At 38.9% G+C, this 16,132-nt stretch overlaps 1 non-coding gene across 1 annotated transcript; it reads left to right on the top strand.

Moving 5' to 3' along the window:
* The first annotated feature begins 999 nt into the window (after nt 1-999).
* On the top strand, nt 1,000-1,103 carry LOC148573887 (small nucleolar RNA R71). Its single transcript, XR_015906538.1, has one exon. It is a non-coding gene; the product is annotated as a small nucleolar RNA R71 (small nucleolar RNA).
* Nucleotides 1,104-16,132: the final 15,029 nt, after the last annotated feature.

The raw sequence follows: 16,132 nt of genomic DNA on the forward strand, positions 1-16,132 counted from the left end.
GGTGCATAGAGCTTTAGCAGCTCTTGTTGTGAGATTTCTGGTTCTTTGTGATCTCTATCCTCCTCCTTTGTTGAGTTGTCTTCAGGTTGTTTGCACATTTTGCCTTGCTTGTCTTCAATCTCTTGATCGTTTGTAGTGACCATTTTGCAATCTTCCCATCTTACTTTCTTTGCTTCTCCCTTGGGGTTTTTCTCAGTGTCACTTGGGAAGCTATCAGTAGGTTTGGGAATCTTCTCAGCTAAATATCCCACCTGGAATTCCATCTTCCTAATGGTTTCTCCCTGGTTCTTAATATTGGCTCGCACCTCCTCTTTGAACACCTTATTTTCTTGAATCTCTTGGCTTATTCCTTCAAGTAAGGCTTCAATCTTAGAGAGCCTGTCATCAATTGATGAGTGGTTCGGAGCTGATGTGCTGTTTTGGTTTTGATAAGTGTGTGGAGAGTTGTTGTTGTGGGGGTGTTGAGATGTCCTCTGGGTGAATTGTTGGTGAGCCGCATTGTTGTTGGAATTGTAACGTCTCTGGTCTTGGTTTTGATCTTGCTCACTTCCCCACCCAAAGTTTGGGTGATTTCTCCATCCAGGGTTGTAAGTCTTGGAGTATGGATCATAGTTCTTCCTTGGTGAATTCCCAATGTAGTTGGCTTGCTCCTGACTCCCTTCTGCTTTTTGGTTTACTCCTTCTTGTGTTGTTGATGAAGTGGAGATTGCTGCTACTTGGTTCATCTCCATCTTCTTGGTGAGGTCAGCCAGCTGCTCAGTAATGAGCTTGTTTTGGGCCAACAGAGCATCTACATTGTTTAGCTCCATAACTCCCATTGTGTTCCCTCTTTCGGAAGCATAGAAGTAGTCGTTTTCTGCTACTGTTTCAATAACATCTATAGCTTCCTCAATGGTCTTCTTCTTGTTCAAAGACCCTCCAGATGAATGATCTACTGCCTTCTTTGACTCATAAGAGAGCCCTTCATAGAAAATGTGCAGCTGGACCCATTCGTTGAACATGTCAGGTGGACACCTCCTTGTTAAGTCTTTGAACCTCTCCCATGCTTCATACAGAGTCTCACCATCCTGTTGCCTAAAGGTTTGAACCTCAGCTCTCAGCCTATTGATTCGTTGAGGAGGGTAGAATCTTGCTAAGAATTTGTTCACCACATCCTCCCAAGTTGTCAAGCTCTCCCTTGGAAAGGATTCCAGCCACTTGGCTGCCTTGTCTCTGAGTGAGAAGGGAAATAAGAGCAATCTATAGGCGTCAGGATGAACACCATTAGATTTCACTGTGTCACATATTCTCAGGAAGGTGGTCAAATGTTGGTTGGGATCTTCTTGAACACCTCCTCCAAATGAACAGTTGTTCTGAACAAGGGTGATGAGCTGTGGTTTAAGTTCAAAGTTGTTGGCATGGATTGTTGGCTTTTGGATGCTACTTCCACAATTGCCTGGGTTTGGATTAATGTAAGAGCCCAAAACTCTTCTATCCTCCCCAGCATGATTTGCTCCACCTCCTCTGCCATGGTTGTGAGTCTCTTCTTCATGATGATTTTCCATGTTTTCTTCCATGTTTGGTTCAAAGTATTCCTCAAACTGTTCCTCCTCTTCTTCAGCACCAACTACTCGTTTTCCTCTTGCCTCCCTCCTTAGTCTAAGGAAGGTTCTCTCTGGTTCAGAATCAAAGGAAGTTGAAGCCCCGCTTCTTCTCCCTGTCATACAACCCACAAGTACAAGCAGAGAAGATAGGTGCAGACAGTATTTATGTCAGAATTGATGTTAGTTGTGGGTGATGCAATATATCAAACAGTTAGTGGGTTAGCAAACAGAATTGAAAATAACAAAGATAAATAAAAGAGTAGATGGAGAAGGGAAGAAGTTTAACTAAAACAAAAAGCAAATCAATCAAACAGAAAATGAAATACACAAAATAAAATGCTCAATCTAGTGATCTTCCAATCTAATCATTGTTGATGCACAATCAATCCCCGGCAACGGCGCCATAAACTTGATGCGTGGAAAACTTGTCTCTCAACAAATCTCCCTTCGGCAAGTGTACCGAAGTTGTCGTCAAGTAAAAACTCACAATAGAGTGAGGTTGAATCCCACAGGGATTGATTGATCAAGCAACTTTAATTAGAAGAATGTTCTAGTTGAGCGAATCCAGAATTTGGGTTGATAGTTGTAGAAAATAAAATGGCGGGAATGTAAATAACAGAAAAGTAAATGCTAGAATTAAAGGACTGGAAGTAAATGACTGAAAATAAATTGCAGAATTGTAAATGGGAATGAGGGATTTGCTCATAAAAGTAAATCGCAGAAATTAAAGAGAATGGGTAAGATTAGAGATGGGGAATTCATTGGGCTTAGGAGATGTTGCAATTCTCCGGATCAAGTTCATTTTCATCTCTTCCTCAATCAATGCACTAATTGATCTCCTTGGCAATCTTAAGTGATTGAATTACAATTCCTTGCAATTCAATCTCTCAAATCTTGATCAATAGCCAATTCCTTGGTCAATTGCTCATGAGAAGAGATGAAGTATGGTCATTGATTATGCCACATGCATTTCCCAAACCAAGTATTGAGAGGGTTACAGTCACATACCCATCCAAACCCAATTTGGTCCAGCATGAGAAAGCATTTCTAGCTTGATCTCTTCATTCCTCTTCCAAGGTTCAAAAGAGATCCAAGTTTGAATAGCTTCTCTTCCAAGATAACTACTCAATTGGATGAAGATCAAAATCTTTCAAGTAAAATCAAGAGGAAAGATAGAAGAAGAACAATGAAAATTAGTATTGATCCATTAAATTACAACAGAGCTCCCTAACCCAATGAAAGGGGTTTAGTTGTTCATAGCTCTTGAAAATGAAAACAAAGATGGAGAATACATCATAAAACTAGAAATTGCAAAGAAAGTAAATAGAGAGAGTGGTTCTTTAGCCTCCAGAACTTCTTACAATTCAAAGTTACTCCTATATATACTACTCTTCTCAGCGTCTAGTTTACTCTTCAAGTCTTGGGCCTTTGGATCTTGAGTTTGAAGCAGTTCTTTTCTTCATTTGGGCTTGGCTTTACTTGCAGAGAGAAAGTGCTAAGTGGGCAGAGACTTCAGCTCAGGACGTTAGGGGTGTTAATATTTAGTGAGAATATAAGTTCGAAAACGTTAGTGACACTTAACATTGTCACTAACGTTCCAGTGCACCCCTTTGCCTTACGTTAAAACCCACGTTAACTAGGTTAACGTTGCTTTTAACGTTGCCTTGTTAGTCCTTCGAGAACGTTAGTGACACTCAACATTGTCACTAACGTTCCATGTGCCCCTTCTCGTTTCACGTTAAAGCCCATGTTAACTAGGCTAACGTGGCTTCTAACGTGGTCCTTGCCAACCTTCGAGAACGTTAGTGACACTCAACATTGTCACTAACGTTCCAATGTGCCCCTGGGTCTCACGTTAGAGTCCACGTTAACTAGGTTAATGTGGCTTCTAACGTGGCCATCTTTTAGCCATCCCAACGCTAGTGACAATATTGAGTGTCACTAACGTTGGCTCATCTTTCATTTCTCATCGTTAGCTTCCACGTTAACCAAGATAACGTGGAGGTTAACGTGACTCTTGGGGGTTGTGTGGTTGCTTCAACGTTAGTGACAATGTTGAGTGTCACTAACGTTGTCGACAATTCTTCATCCTCTACGTTAATTCTCACGTTAACCAAGTTAACGTGGGAGTTAACGTGGTACTTAGCACCATAGGCCAACGTTAGTGACAATGTTGAGTGTCACTAACGTTGGCTTCTCTCCCTCCCCCTTAACGTTAGAGGCCACGTTAACTAGGTTAACGTGGCTTCTAACGTGGCCACTTATGAGTGATTGCCAACGTTAGTGACAATGTTGAGTGTCACTAACGTTGGCTCATCTTCTCTTCTCCACGTTAGAGTTCACGTTAACTTGGTTAACGTGACTCTCTAACGTGGGCATTGATGGCTTTCTTTGAGAGTGTTATTGGCAATCACTTTTCTCATTAATCCTTGCAAGTTACCTCCCCTTTCTTGCTCCTTTTTGATCCTGAAATCAAGCAACAAAGTGCATCAAAGCTCCAGTCCAAGTCATGAGTAATACAACATAATATTTGTCACTAAACTTATGCAAAATCCTCATGAAATTATGTAAAATGCACAATGTGTGCTTGAGTGAAGGCATAAGTGAATATTTAACCAAAACTAGCTTATTTCCTAAAGAAATGCATGAAACTAACCTAAAAACTGTAAAGAAAAGGTCAGTGAAACTGGCCAAGATGCCCTGGCATCAATTACTCAAACAGAAAATTAAATCAAACAAAACAAAAATGCTCAATCTAGTTATCTTCCAATTTAATCATTGTTGATGCACAATCAATCCCCGGCAACGGCGCCATAAACTTGATGCACGGAAAACTTGTCTCATAACAAATTTCCTTTGGCAAGTGTACCGAATTTGTCGTCAAGTAAAAACTCACAATAGAGTGAGGTCGAATCCCACAGGGATTGATTGATCAAGCAACTTTAATTAGAGGAATGTTCTAGTTGAGCGAATCAAAATTTGGGTTGAGAATTGCAGAAAATTAAATGGCGGGAAAGTAAATAACAGAAAAGTAAATGCTAGAAATAAAGAGCTGAATGTAGATGACAGAAAGTAAATTGCAGAATCTTAAATGGGAATGGGGTAATTGCTCATAAAAGTAAATGACAGAAATTAAATAGAGTGGGTAAGATCAGAAATGGGGAGTTCATTGGGCTCAGGAGATGTTGCATTCTCCGGATCAATTTCATTTTCATCTCTTCCTCAATCAATGCACTCATTGATCTCCTTGGCAATCTTAAGTGATCGAATTACAATTCCTTGTAATTCAATCTCTCAAATCTTGATCAATAGCCAATCCCTTGGTCAATTGCTCATGAGAGGAAATGAAGTATGGTCACTGATTATACCACATGCATTTCCCAAATCAAGTGTTGAGAGGATTATAGTCACATATCCATCCAGACCCAATTTGGTCCAGCATGAGAAAGCATTTCTAGCATGATCTCTTCATTCCTCTTTCAAGGTTCAGAAGAGATCCAAGTTTGAATAGCTTCTTTTCCAATATAACTACCCAATTGGATAAAGATCGAAAGCTTTCAAGTAAAATCAAGAGAAAAGATAGAAGAAGAATAATGAAAACTAGTATTGATCCATCAAATTACAACAGAGCTCCCTAACCCAATGAAAGGGGTTTAGTTGTTCATAGCTTTGGAAAATGAAAACAAAGATGGAGAATACATGATGAAACTAGAAGTGCAGAGAAAGTAAAATACAGAGAGTAGTTCTATGCCAAGAGGCTTCCTATATTTTCCAACTCCCAAAATAATTCAAAGCTAATCATATATATACTACTCTTCTGATCTTCTAGTTGCATATTCAAGTCTTGGGTATGGGCCTTTGGATCTTGAGTTTGAAACAGTTATCTTCTTCATTGGGCTTGGCTTTACTTGCAGAGAGAAAGTGTGAAGTGGGCAGAGACTTTAGCTCAGGACGTTAGTGGTGTTAACGTTCAGTGAAAATATGGGTTCGAGAACGTTAGTGACAATCACCTTTTTCACTAACGTTCCTCACCCAAGTAAGAGCCACGTTAACCTCAAAGTTAGTGGCACAAACGTTGCCACTAATGTTGCCTCTTTGTCCTTCGCACAAGTTATTGGGACTTACCTTTCCCAATAACGTTGAGAAGCCTCCTCCTTCCCTACGTTAGAGTCCACGTTAACTTAGTTAACGTGGCTTGATGAGCGGATATTTTATACGCTTTTTGAGGATAATTTCATATAGTTTAGAGTATGTTTTAGTTAGTTTTTAGTCTATTTCAAGTAGTTTTTAGGAAAAATTCATATTTATGGACTTTACTATGAGTTGTGTGTTTTTTCTGTAAATTCAGGTATTTTTCTGGCTGAAATTGAAGGAGCTGAGTAAAAATCTGATTCAGGCTGAAAAAGGACTGCTGATGCTGTTGGATTCTGACCTCCCTGCACCAAAGTGGATTTTCTGGAGCTACAGAACTCGAAATGGCGTGCTTCCAATTGCGTTGGAAAGTAGACATCCAGGGCTTTCCAGCAATATATAATAGTCCATACTTTGCACAAGGATAGACGACGTAAACTGGCATTCAACGCCAGTTCTCTGCCCAATTCTGGCGTTCAGCGCCAGAAAAGGATCAAAAACTGGAGTTGAACGCCCAAACTGGCATAAAAACTGGCGATCAACTCCACAAATGGCCTCTGCACGAAATCTCAGCCCCAGCACACACCAAGTGGGCCCCGGCACACCAAGTGGGCCCCAGAAGTGGATATCTGCATCATCCATCATAGTCCACTCATATTTTGTAACCCTAGGCTACTAGTTTAGTATTTAAACAACTTTTAGAGACTTATTTTGTATCTCATGACATTTCAGATCTAAACTTTGTATTCTCTGACGGCATGAGTCTCTAAACCCCATTGTTGGGGGTGAGGAGCTCTGCTGTGTCTCGATGAATTAATGCAAGTATTTCTGTTTTCCATTCAAACACGCTTGTTCCTATCTAAGATGTTCATTCGCGCTTAACTGTGATGAAGGTGATGATCTGTGACATTCATCACCTTCCTCAAACCACGAACGTGTGCCTGACAACCACCTCCGTTCTATATCCGATTGAATGAGTATCTCTTAGGTTCCTTAATCAGAATCTCCGTGGTATAAGCTAGAACTGATGGCGGCATTCATGAGAATCCGGAAAGTCTAAACCTTGTCTGTGGTATTCCGAGTAGGATTCAAGGATTGAATGACTGTGACGAGCTTCAAACTCCTGAAGGCTGGGCGTTAGTGACAGACGCAAAAGGATAGTAAATCCTATTCCAACCGGATCGAGAACCAACCGGTGATTAGCCGTGCTGTGACAGAGCGCGTGAGCGTAGTTTTCACTGGAAGGATGGAAGGTAGCCATTGACAACGGTGATCCACCAACACACAGCTTGCCATAGGAGGACGTGCGTGCGTGAATCAGAAGACAGAGGAAAGCAGAGATTCAGAAGACAAAGCATCTCCAAAACACCAACATATTCTCCATTACTGCACAACAAGTAACTTTTAATTTATGCTCTACTGGTTACTCACAATTCAATTGATAAACATAGTTGACTTCCTGACTAAGATTTACAAGATAACCATAGATTGCTTCAAACCAACAATCTCCGTGGGATTCGACTCTTACTCACGTAAGGTATTACTTGGACGACCCAGTGCACTTGCTGGTTAGTGGTACGAGTTGTGAAAAGTGTGATTCGCAATTTGTGCTACCAAGTTCTTGGCGCCGTTGCCGGGGATTGTTCGTGTTTGAACAACTGACGGATTATTTTGTTGCTTAGATTAGGAAAAAAAATCTTTATTTTTGGTTTAGAGTGTTTTATTATTTATCCCTTGTTAAAACACTTTAAATTTATAACTCAGTTAGTTAGAGCGTGGTGTTTATGTTCATGATAATTGGCTATCATATTTTTTAAAAACCTTTTTCAAAAATAATTTTTCTATTAAATCCTGTGCCAAACTTTAAGTTTGGTGTTTTCAAAAATAATCTTTCTTAAAATAAGGTCCCATAACTCATTTGGCTAGAACATTAATTTGATTGGGTTAGAATCTTTTATACTCTTTTCAAAACATTCTTTTTCAAAAATATATTTTTTCTATTAAATCTTGTGCCAAACTTTAACTTTGGTGTTTTCTTGTTGATTTCCCTTTGATTTTCGAAAATTTTGTTTGGTTTTCAAAAAAATTTTAAGTTTGGTGTTCTTCCTTCATGTTCTTGTGTTCTTGTGAGTCTTCAAGTGTTCTTGAGTTTTCCTTGTGTCTTGATCTTAAAATTTTTAAGTTTGGTGTTCCTTGGTGTTTTCCCTCTAAAATTTTCGAAAAACAAGGAGCATTAGATCTAAAAATTTTAAATCTAGTACTATCTTATTGTTTTTCTCTCTCCTCACTAAATTCAAAAATATCTTTTTAAAATATCTTTTCTAACTTCCTAACTTCTTATCTTTTCAAAATTTGTTTCAACTAACTAACTAACTTTTTGTTTGTTTCTTAACTTTTTCAAAACTACCTAACTAACTCTCTCTCTCCCTAATTTTTTTTCGAAAATAGCTTCCTTCTTTTTCAAAAATTTCTTCTTTTTTTTAACTAATTAATTTTTATTTTTTTTTTTACGAAAAAAAATTTTTTTTCAAAATTCAAATTCTTTTTAGTTATTTTATTTTATTTAAGTATTTACTTCTTATAAAATAAAATAAATAAAAAGATAAATCAGTCCAAGTTATATCCACATATCCATCATGGACATAAGTGGAGATGGACAGTCCAGGAGGACTTTGGGGTCATATTCTAACCCCTCTACTGCTTCATATGGGAGTAGCATCTGCATACCCTCCATTGGAGTTAGTAGCTTTGAGTTGAATCCTCAGCTCATTATCATGGTGCAGCAAAGTTGCCAATATTCCGGTCTTCCACAAGAAGAACCTACAGAGTTTCTGGCACAATTTTTACAAATTGCTGACACAGTACATGATAAGGAAATAGATCAGGATGTCTACAGACTATTACTGTTTCCATTTGCTGTAAAAGATCAAGCTAAGAGGTGGTTAAATAACCAACCTAAGGCCAGCATAAGAACATGGAAACAGCTGACAGAAAAATTCCTGAATCAATATTTCCCTCCAAAAAGGATGACACAGCTAAGGCTGGACATCCAAGGCTTTAAACAAGGAGATAATGAATCTCTTTATGATGCCTGGGAGAGATACAGAGAGATGCTATGAAAATGCCCCTCTGAAATGTTTTTAGAGTGGGTTCAGTTAGACATCTTCTACTATGGGCTTGCAGAAGGAGCTCAGATGTCTTTAGATTACTCAGCTGGTGGATCTATCCATATGAGAAAGACAATTGAAGAAGCTCAAGAGCTCATTGATACAGTTGCCAGGAATCAGCATCTGTATCTAAGCAGCAACCCTTCCATGAATGAAGAGGTTAAAACAGTAACTGCTGAATTCAGTACTGTAAGACAAGCTGTTGAATTCAATCAGCAATTAGATTTTCTAACAAAACAGCTAGCTGAATTCAAAGACAGGTTACAGGAGACAAGGATAGCTAATATACATATGGAAGAACAGTTTAAGCAAACAAAGCAGCAGCTATCAAAGCAAATAGCAGAAGAATGCCAAGCAGTTCAATTAAGAAGTGGGAAAACATTAAATACCCCACCTCAAGGCATCAAAAATTCAAGAAATGAGCACCCCACCAAAGATTCCCATGAGGACAGTAAGAGCCCAGGGAAAAATAATTCTGGCACTAAAACGCCAGAAAATGGGTGGAAGGCTGGCGCTGAACGCCCAGACCATGCCCAAAACTGGCGTTCAGCGCCAGAAACAAGGCAGGATTGGCGTTCAACGCCACAAATGGGGCAGAATCCAGCGTTGAACGCCCAACAGGGGCACATTTCTGGTGTTCAGGCGCCAGGAACAGACAGTGAGTTGGCGTCTAACGTCACTCCAGCTTCTGACTCTGGTATTCAATTGCCAGTGAGGGATCAGACACACACAAGTGCTGACAACAACCCCTCTAAAAAGGCTTCTTTAACCACTAAGGTTGAGGAATATAAAGCCAAGATACCTTATCCTCAAAAACTCCGGAAAGAGGAGCAGGATAAGCAATTTGCTCGCTTTGCAGATTATCTGAGGACTCTTGAAATAAAGATTCCATTTGCAGAGGCACTTGAGCAAATACCTTCTTATGCCAAGTTCATGAAAGAGATCTTGAGTCATAAAAAGGAGTGGAGAGAAACAGAAAGAGTTCTCCTCACTGAAGAATGCAGTGCAGTCATTCTGAAAAGCTTTCCTGAAAAGCTTAAAGACCCTGGGAGTTTTCTGATACCATGCATATTAGAAGGTGATTGCACCAAGACAGCTTTATGCGATCTTGGGGCAAGCATCAACCTAATACCTGCATCCACTATCAGGAAGCTTGGCTTAACTGAAGAAGTTAAACCAACCCGGATATGTCTCCAACTTGCTGATGGTTCCACTAAATACCCATCAGGCGTGTGATGAGTTATTTTGGTGAGAAACGAATCTCTTCCAAAACATCACAAAACTAACCGGCAAGTGTACCGGGTCGTATCAAGTAATAAAAACTCACGGGAGTGAGGTCGATCCCACAAGGATTGAAGGATTGAGCAATTTTAGTTTAGTGGTTGATTTAGTCAAGCGAATCAAGTGTTGGTTGAGTGATTTGTGACTTGCAGAATGTAAATTGCATGAAATTAAAGAAAGCAGGGAATTAAATTGCTGAATCTTAAAGAACAAGAAATTAAATGGCAGAAACTTAAAGTGCAAGAAATGTAAATTGCGGAATCTTAAAGTGCAAGGAATATAAATTGCTTGAAATGTAAAGGGAATTGGGGAATGGATTTGCAGAATTTAAACAAGGAAAAACTAAATTGCATCAAACAGAAGAGGGAAAGGGAATTGGGATTAAACCGGATCTTGAAACAGTAAAGTAAATGAACAGAAAAAGCAATAAGCAGGGAATTGAAATGAGAAATTCAGATCTCAGGACCCAGAGACTAGAAAACCAAGTCTAGATCTCAATGCCTTCCTAGATCCAACAAGAACAATAGCAAGGAAATTGTAAATTGCAAAGAGAATAGATGAAGTAAGTAACAGAAACGGAAATTCAATTAAGCAGTAAATAAACAGAGAGATCCAAGATTGAGATTGAAACAGAATTTCTTCAATTCTCCAATCCAAGATCCAAGACAAAAGTAAAATGAAATTGAAAGCAAATGAAAACAAGAAATTAAAGTTCACTCAGTGACAAAAGCTTCCCAAAAACTCTTATGAAAATTCTAAAAGGAAAGCTCTAAAAGAAAACTCTCCCGAAAAAGCTCTCTAAACAAATTGAATTCTATCCTATTTATACACTTTCCAAAATGATCTTCAAGCCTTGAGTTGGGCCTTTGTTCTTGGTGGAATTGGGTTGAAAGAGGCCTTGGTTGATTGCTCTTGAAGATTGAAGAAGAACCGAAGTGAACCAATTGAACCGGAAATGGAGTTAGCCAACGTTGGTCTTCAACGTTAGGGTCAAAGTTAGGGGTCTAACTTTGACCCTAACTTTTCATATCAGCAAACCACATTCTTCTGGTTTAGACGTTGGCGCCAACGTTAGGGGTCTAACTTTGACCCTAACGTTGGCCTTGCTTGGTGTGATTGGTGCCAACGTTAGCCTCCACGTTAGGGGGCTAACGTTGGCGCAAACGTTGCCTACTCCCCCATTGTGATTTAAGTGCCAACGTTAGCCTCCAAGTTAGGGGGCTAACGTTGGCGCAAACGTTGGTAGCCCAGGGAGAAACTCTCAAGTTCCAACGTTAGCCTCCAAGTTAGGGGGCTAACGTTGGAGCTAACGTTGGCTACTTCCAAAGAGTGATTCATATGCCCAACGTTAGCCTCCAAGTTAGGGGGCTAACGTTGGGGCTAACTTCATGCAACCCGGTTCAATTTTCACTTATTCCATTGTCCTCTCTTCACTCCTAGCCATTCCTCTTTGCTTCAACCTTTCTCCAAGCCTTCTTCACCTATCATTGATCAACCAAACTAATCAAAGTTTTGCTCAAAATCATGAGGTATTCAATCTTCCACAATATGCAACAAATATAGTTCAAAACCTCATGAAATGGCATGAATTCACATATGGTTGGTTCAATCAAGGGAAACATGAAAATCTACTCAATTAGCTTGCTTGTAGCTTAAGAAAGTGCATAATTCTAATGAAAACAAAAGAAAAAGACTAGCTAAAATGGGCTAGGATGACTTGTCATCACAACACCAAACTTAAAGCTTGCTTGTCCCCAAGCAAGAAATAGATTTATGCTCCAAGGTTCTTTCAATTAAGATGGATTGAGGAACACTTGTAAAGTGCAGTGAGTGAAGTGATCAAGTATCAGTGGGATAAATTCTAAATCATATGCTCATGCAAGGGCTTCAGTGCTCACTAGTCCTTACATATTGGGAGTCGTAGGTCTTAGGATTTTCATCCAAATGGTGTCATGGAGATCTCTTTATATGTAGTCACCTTGAAGCAGCTTATAGTTTATGTGCTTTGGCCTCGACTCTAAGTATCATGTCTCAAGGCGGCTCTTTAGATAAGCTTTCAATCAATACTCCTAAACCAGTTGGTTTTAAGGTATTAGGTGTTGAAGCACCCCTGAGGATTTACTTGCTCAAGCCTCTTTCCTTGACACACTTCAACCACAAGCATTTACTAGGATAACAACTCTTTGAGTTTTTGTTTCTTTCTTTCTTTTTCTGCCTAGTAATTGATGCTCAGAGCCTTGGGCCATATTTCTTTTGTTTTTGTATTTTCTTTTCTTTCTTTTTTTTTTTTTTTGTTTGCTGCTTCTTGGATCAATAAATTTTTGAGAATCTCCACAAAACTTCTTTGAACTTCATGTCCCGCCTATGAGCTCCCATGCAAGTTTTCACAAGCATGCAACCTCAATACAAAATCATATAACCAGAACCACCACTTTTCCTAATCTTTTGCTTGCCTCAAAATTGTTTAATTCCTCAATCTTTCTTTTCAAAGAACTTTCATGTGATGCATTTCTTGAAACTGGAGTGCAAACAAGTTTTGAAGATAAGAATGTTGTGAATGATCAGACACCTTGCTTATTGAATTATAAAGAAAGACTATGCTATGCAGGCAGGGGAAAATAAAAAAAAAGAGAAACTATGCTATGCAGATAGGCAGGGCAGATCAGAATACAATTCAACTTTCAATTACAGCAATATTTGATGCAAAACAATGACTTAACAATACAACCTGTTGAAGTTTACTTGCTTTCCTTCTTCTCATCATCATCATTGCTGTCTTCTAGATTCATCTTTTGTTTCTTTGGTTGATGATGCTTTAATCCTTCCAACAGCTTGTATGGACCTCTGCAATGATATTGAAAGTTGCTTGTTCCCCAAGCACTTGGAAATAATGGTTAATCTGCATGATTTATTTGTGGGCTTTTTGAACTTACTTTGGTGTGGGAACACCAAACTTAGTACCTTGCCAATGCATCGGATTAACCATGTGTGATAATTTCTTTTTTTTTTTTCTTTTTCAAAAGTAAAAGAACTGGAAACTAAGAAAAACAGTAAAATGGCTAACTAGTTCATCCAGTATGCTTGAAGCCTACATTATGCAAGAAGTGAGAATGTGTTTTATAATGGGATTTTGGTGAAACACCAAACTTAAAATCCTGCATTCTCCTTTAGATTGTTTTGGTGTGCAACACCAAAATTAGCTTCTTGCATTATAGATAAAACTAATTAACCTTTTTATTAAAATAGTTATGAACAGAAAACTACCTCGGGTTGGGTTGCCTCCCAACAAGCGCTCTTTTATTGTCACTAGCTTGACATCCTTCATCCTCTGATCATGGAAGTTGAGGTCTCTGTTGCCTTTGGTTTCCTCCTCTTATCGTAGGCTTTTCCTTGTTTTCCATAACTGCTTTCCCTTTCAACTCAGCAGCTTTTTCATTGTTCTTTGAGTCATCTTCATTGGCTCTTAGGGATATATTTCCCTCTCTCTCACCCAGTTTAGCAGGGTTTTGAACCATTTGTTCCATGTACCTTTCAATTCTCTTGAGATATGCCTCCTGGTTTTTCCTTATGTCCTCCTGTTCTATTAATGTCATTTCTTGAATTTTCATAAGCCTTTCCATCATCATTTCTAGAACATAGAGTTTTTGGAAGTTTAGGACTGGTTGTGACTGTGTTAATTGTGGTGATTGATGTAAGTCATTTTGGGCAGGTGGTGAGGTAGGATAGGGTTGGAGATGTGTATATTGGGGTAGTGTGTAGTGATTTTTGTTGGCATGGTGGTGTTTTTGCAGGTTTGGAAAGTTGGGGTTATTATAGTTGAGGTCCCTTTGTTCATGATTCTGAGGTTCCCTCATTCTTAGATAAGAATGTGGTTTCCATGGTGGAAATTGTGCATTCACTGTGGCAGAATGTAGAAAATCAATTTGTCTAGCTATTGATTCCAAGTGCTGCTGAGTTTGCTGGTGTAGCTGCTTGTTTTGATTCATGATTGCTCTTACTCCTTCAAGATTCATTACTTCCTTTTCTGAAATTGTATTCCGTGGCGTCTCAAATGAGTGTTGGTTATTGGCTCTTTTGTCACTGAACTCTGCAGTTCCTTGGATGGTTGCTGTTGCCTTGAGTAGGCCATCTGAGAAGTAATCTACTGCTTTTCTTGTTTCGGAGGTTAATCCTTCATAGAATGCTCGAAAATCCACCTTGTCATTTGATTTCTTGTATCTCTCCCATGCTTTGAACAGTGGTTCTTCTTTTGTTTGTATGAATGGGTGTACTCCTTCTTTCATCTTGATGTGTTGTTGGGGTGGGGAAAATTTGGCTAGAAACTTGGCAACCAATTCATCCCAACTAGTTATACTTCCTTGAGGAAAGGTTTCAAGCCATTGTGCCGCTTCATCCTTCAGTGAGAAGGGAAATAACATGAGCTTAATGGTATCATGGTCTACACCATTGAGATTGACAGCCCCACATGTTTTCAGAAAAATGGATAGGTGCTGTTTAGAGTCCTCCAAGGGATTTCCACCATAGGAACAATTGTTCTCTATTAGTGTAATGAGTTGTGGCTTCATGTTGTGATGTTCTTCTTTCTCAGAAACTCCTTCTTCCCTGTGATATATAAATCAACAACGGAACACACAGCGATTCTCTTGAAAATTGAGTGTAGCCGGTTGAAACAAAACTTCAAACAGTTAGTGGGTTAGTCAAAAATTAAAGAAAAAAATATTTGATCTAGATCACCACCTCACTTTATCATTGTCAATCTAATCAATCCCCGGCAACGGCGCCAAAAACTTGATGAGTTATTTTGGTGAGAAACGAATCTCTTCCAAAACATCACAAAACTAACCGGCAAGTGTACCGGGTCGTATCAAGTAATAAAAACTCACGGGAGTGAGGTCGATCCCACAAGGATTGAAGGATTGAGCAATTTTAGTTTAGTGGTTGATTTAGTCAAGCGAATCAAGTGTTGGTTGAGTGATTTGTGACTTGCAGAATGTAAATTGCATGAAATTAAAGAAAGCAGGGAATTAAATTGCTGAATCTTAAAGAACAAGAAATTAAATGGCAGAAACTTAAAGTGCAAGAAATGTAAATTGCGGAATCTTAAAGTGCAAGGAATATAAATTGCTTGAAATGTAAAGGGAATTGGGGAATGGATTTGCAGAATTTAAACAAGGAAAAACTAAATTGCATCAAACAGAAGAGGGAAAGGGAATTGGGATTAAACCGGATCTTGAAACAGTAAAGTAAATGAACAGAAAAAGCAATAAGCAGGGAATTGAAATGAGAAATTCAGATCTCAGGACCCAGAGACTAGAAAACCAAGTCTAGATCTCAATGCCTTCCTAGATCCAACAAGAACAATAGCAAGGAAATTGTAAATTGCAAAGAGAATAGATGAAGTAAGTAACAGAAACGGAAATTCAATTAAGCAGTAAATAAACAGAGAGATCCAAGATTGAGATTGAAACAGAATTTCTTCAATTCTCCAATCCAAGATCCAAGACAAAAGTAAAATGAAATTGAAAGCAAATGAAAACAAGAAATTAAAGTTCACTCAGTGACAAAAGCTTCCCAAAAACTCTTATGAAAATTCTAAAAGGAAAGCTCTAAAAGAAAACTCTCCCGAAAAAGCTCTCTAAACAAATTGAATTCTATCCTATTTATACACTTTCCAAAATGATCTTCAAGCCTTGAGTTGGGCCTTTGTTCTTGGTGGAATTGGGTTGAAAGAGGCCTTGGTTGATTGCTCTTGAAGATTGAAGAAGAACTGAAGTGAACCAATTGAACCGGAAATGGAGTTAGCCAACGTTGGTCTTCAACGTTAGGGTCAAAGTTAGGGGTCTAACTTTGACCCTAACTTTTCATATCAGCAAACCACATTCTTCTGGTTTAGACGTTGGCGCCAACGTTAGGGGTCTAACTTTGACCCTAACGTTGGCCTTGCTTGGTGTGATTGGTGCCAACGTTAGC

Source organism: Arachis ipaensis, chromosome B2 (genome assembly GCF_059453495.1).
Source record: "Arachis ipaensis isolate K30076 ecotype BB chromosome B2, ASM5945349v1, whole genome shotgun sequence".
NCBI classification, from domain to species: Eukaryota; Viridiplantae; Streptophyta; class Magnoliopsida; order Fabales; family Fabaceae; genus Arachis; species Arachis ipaensis.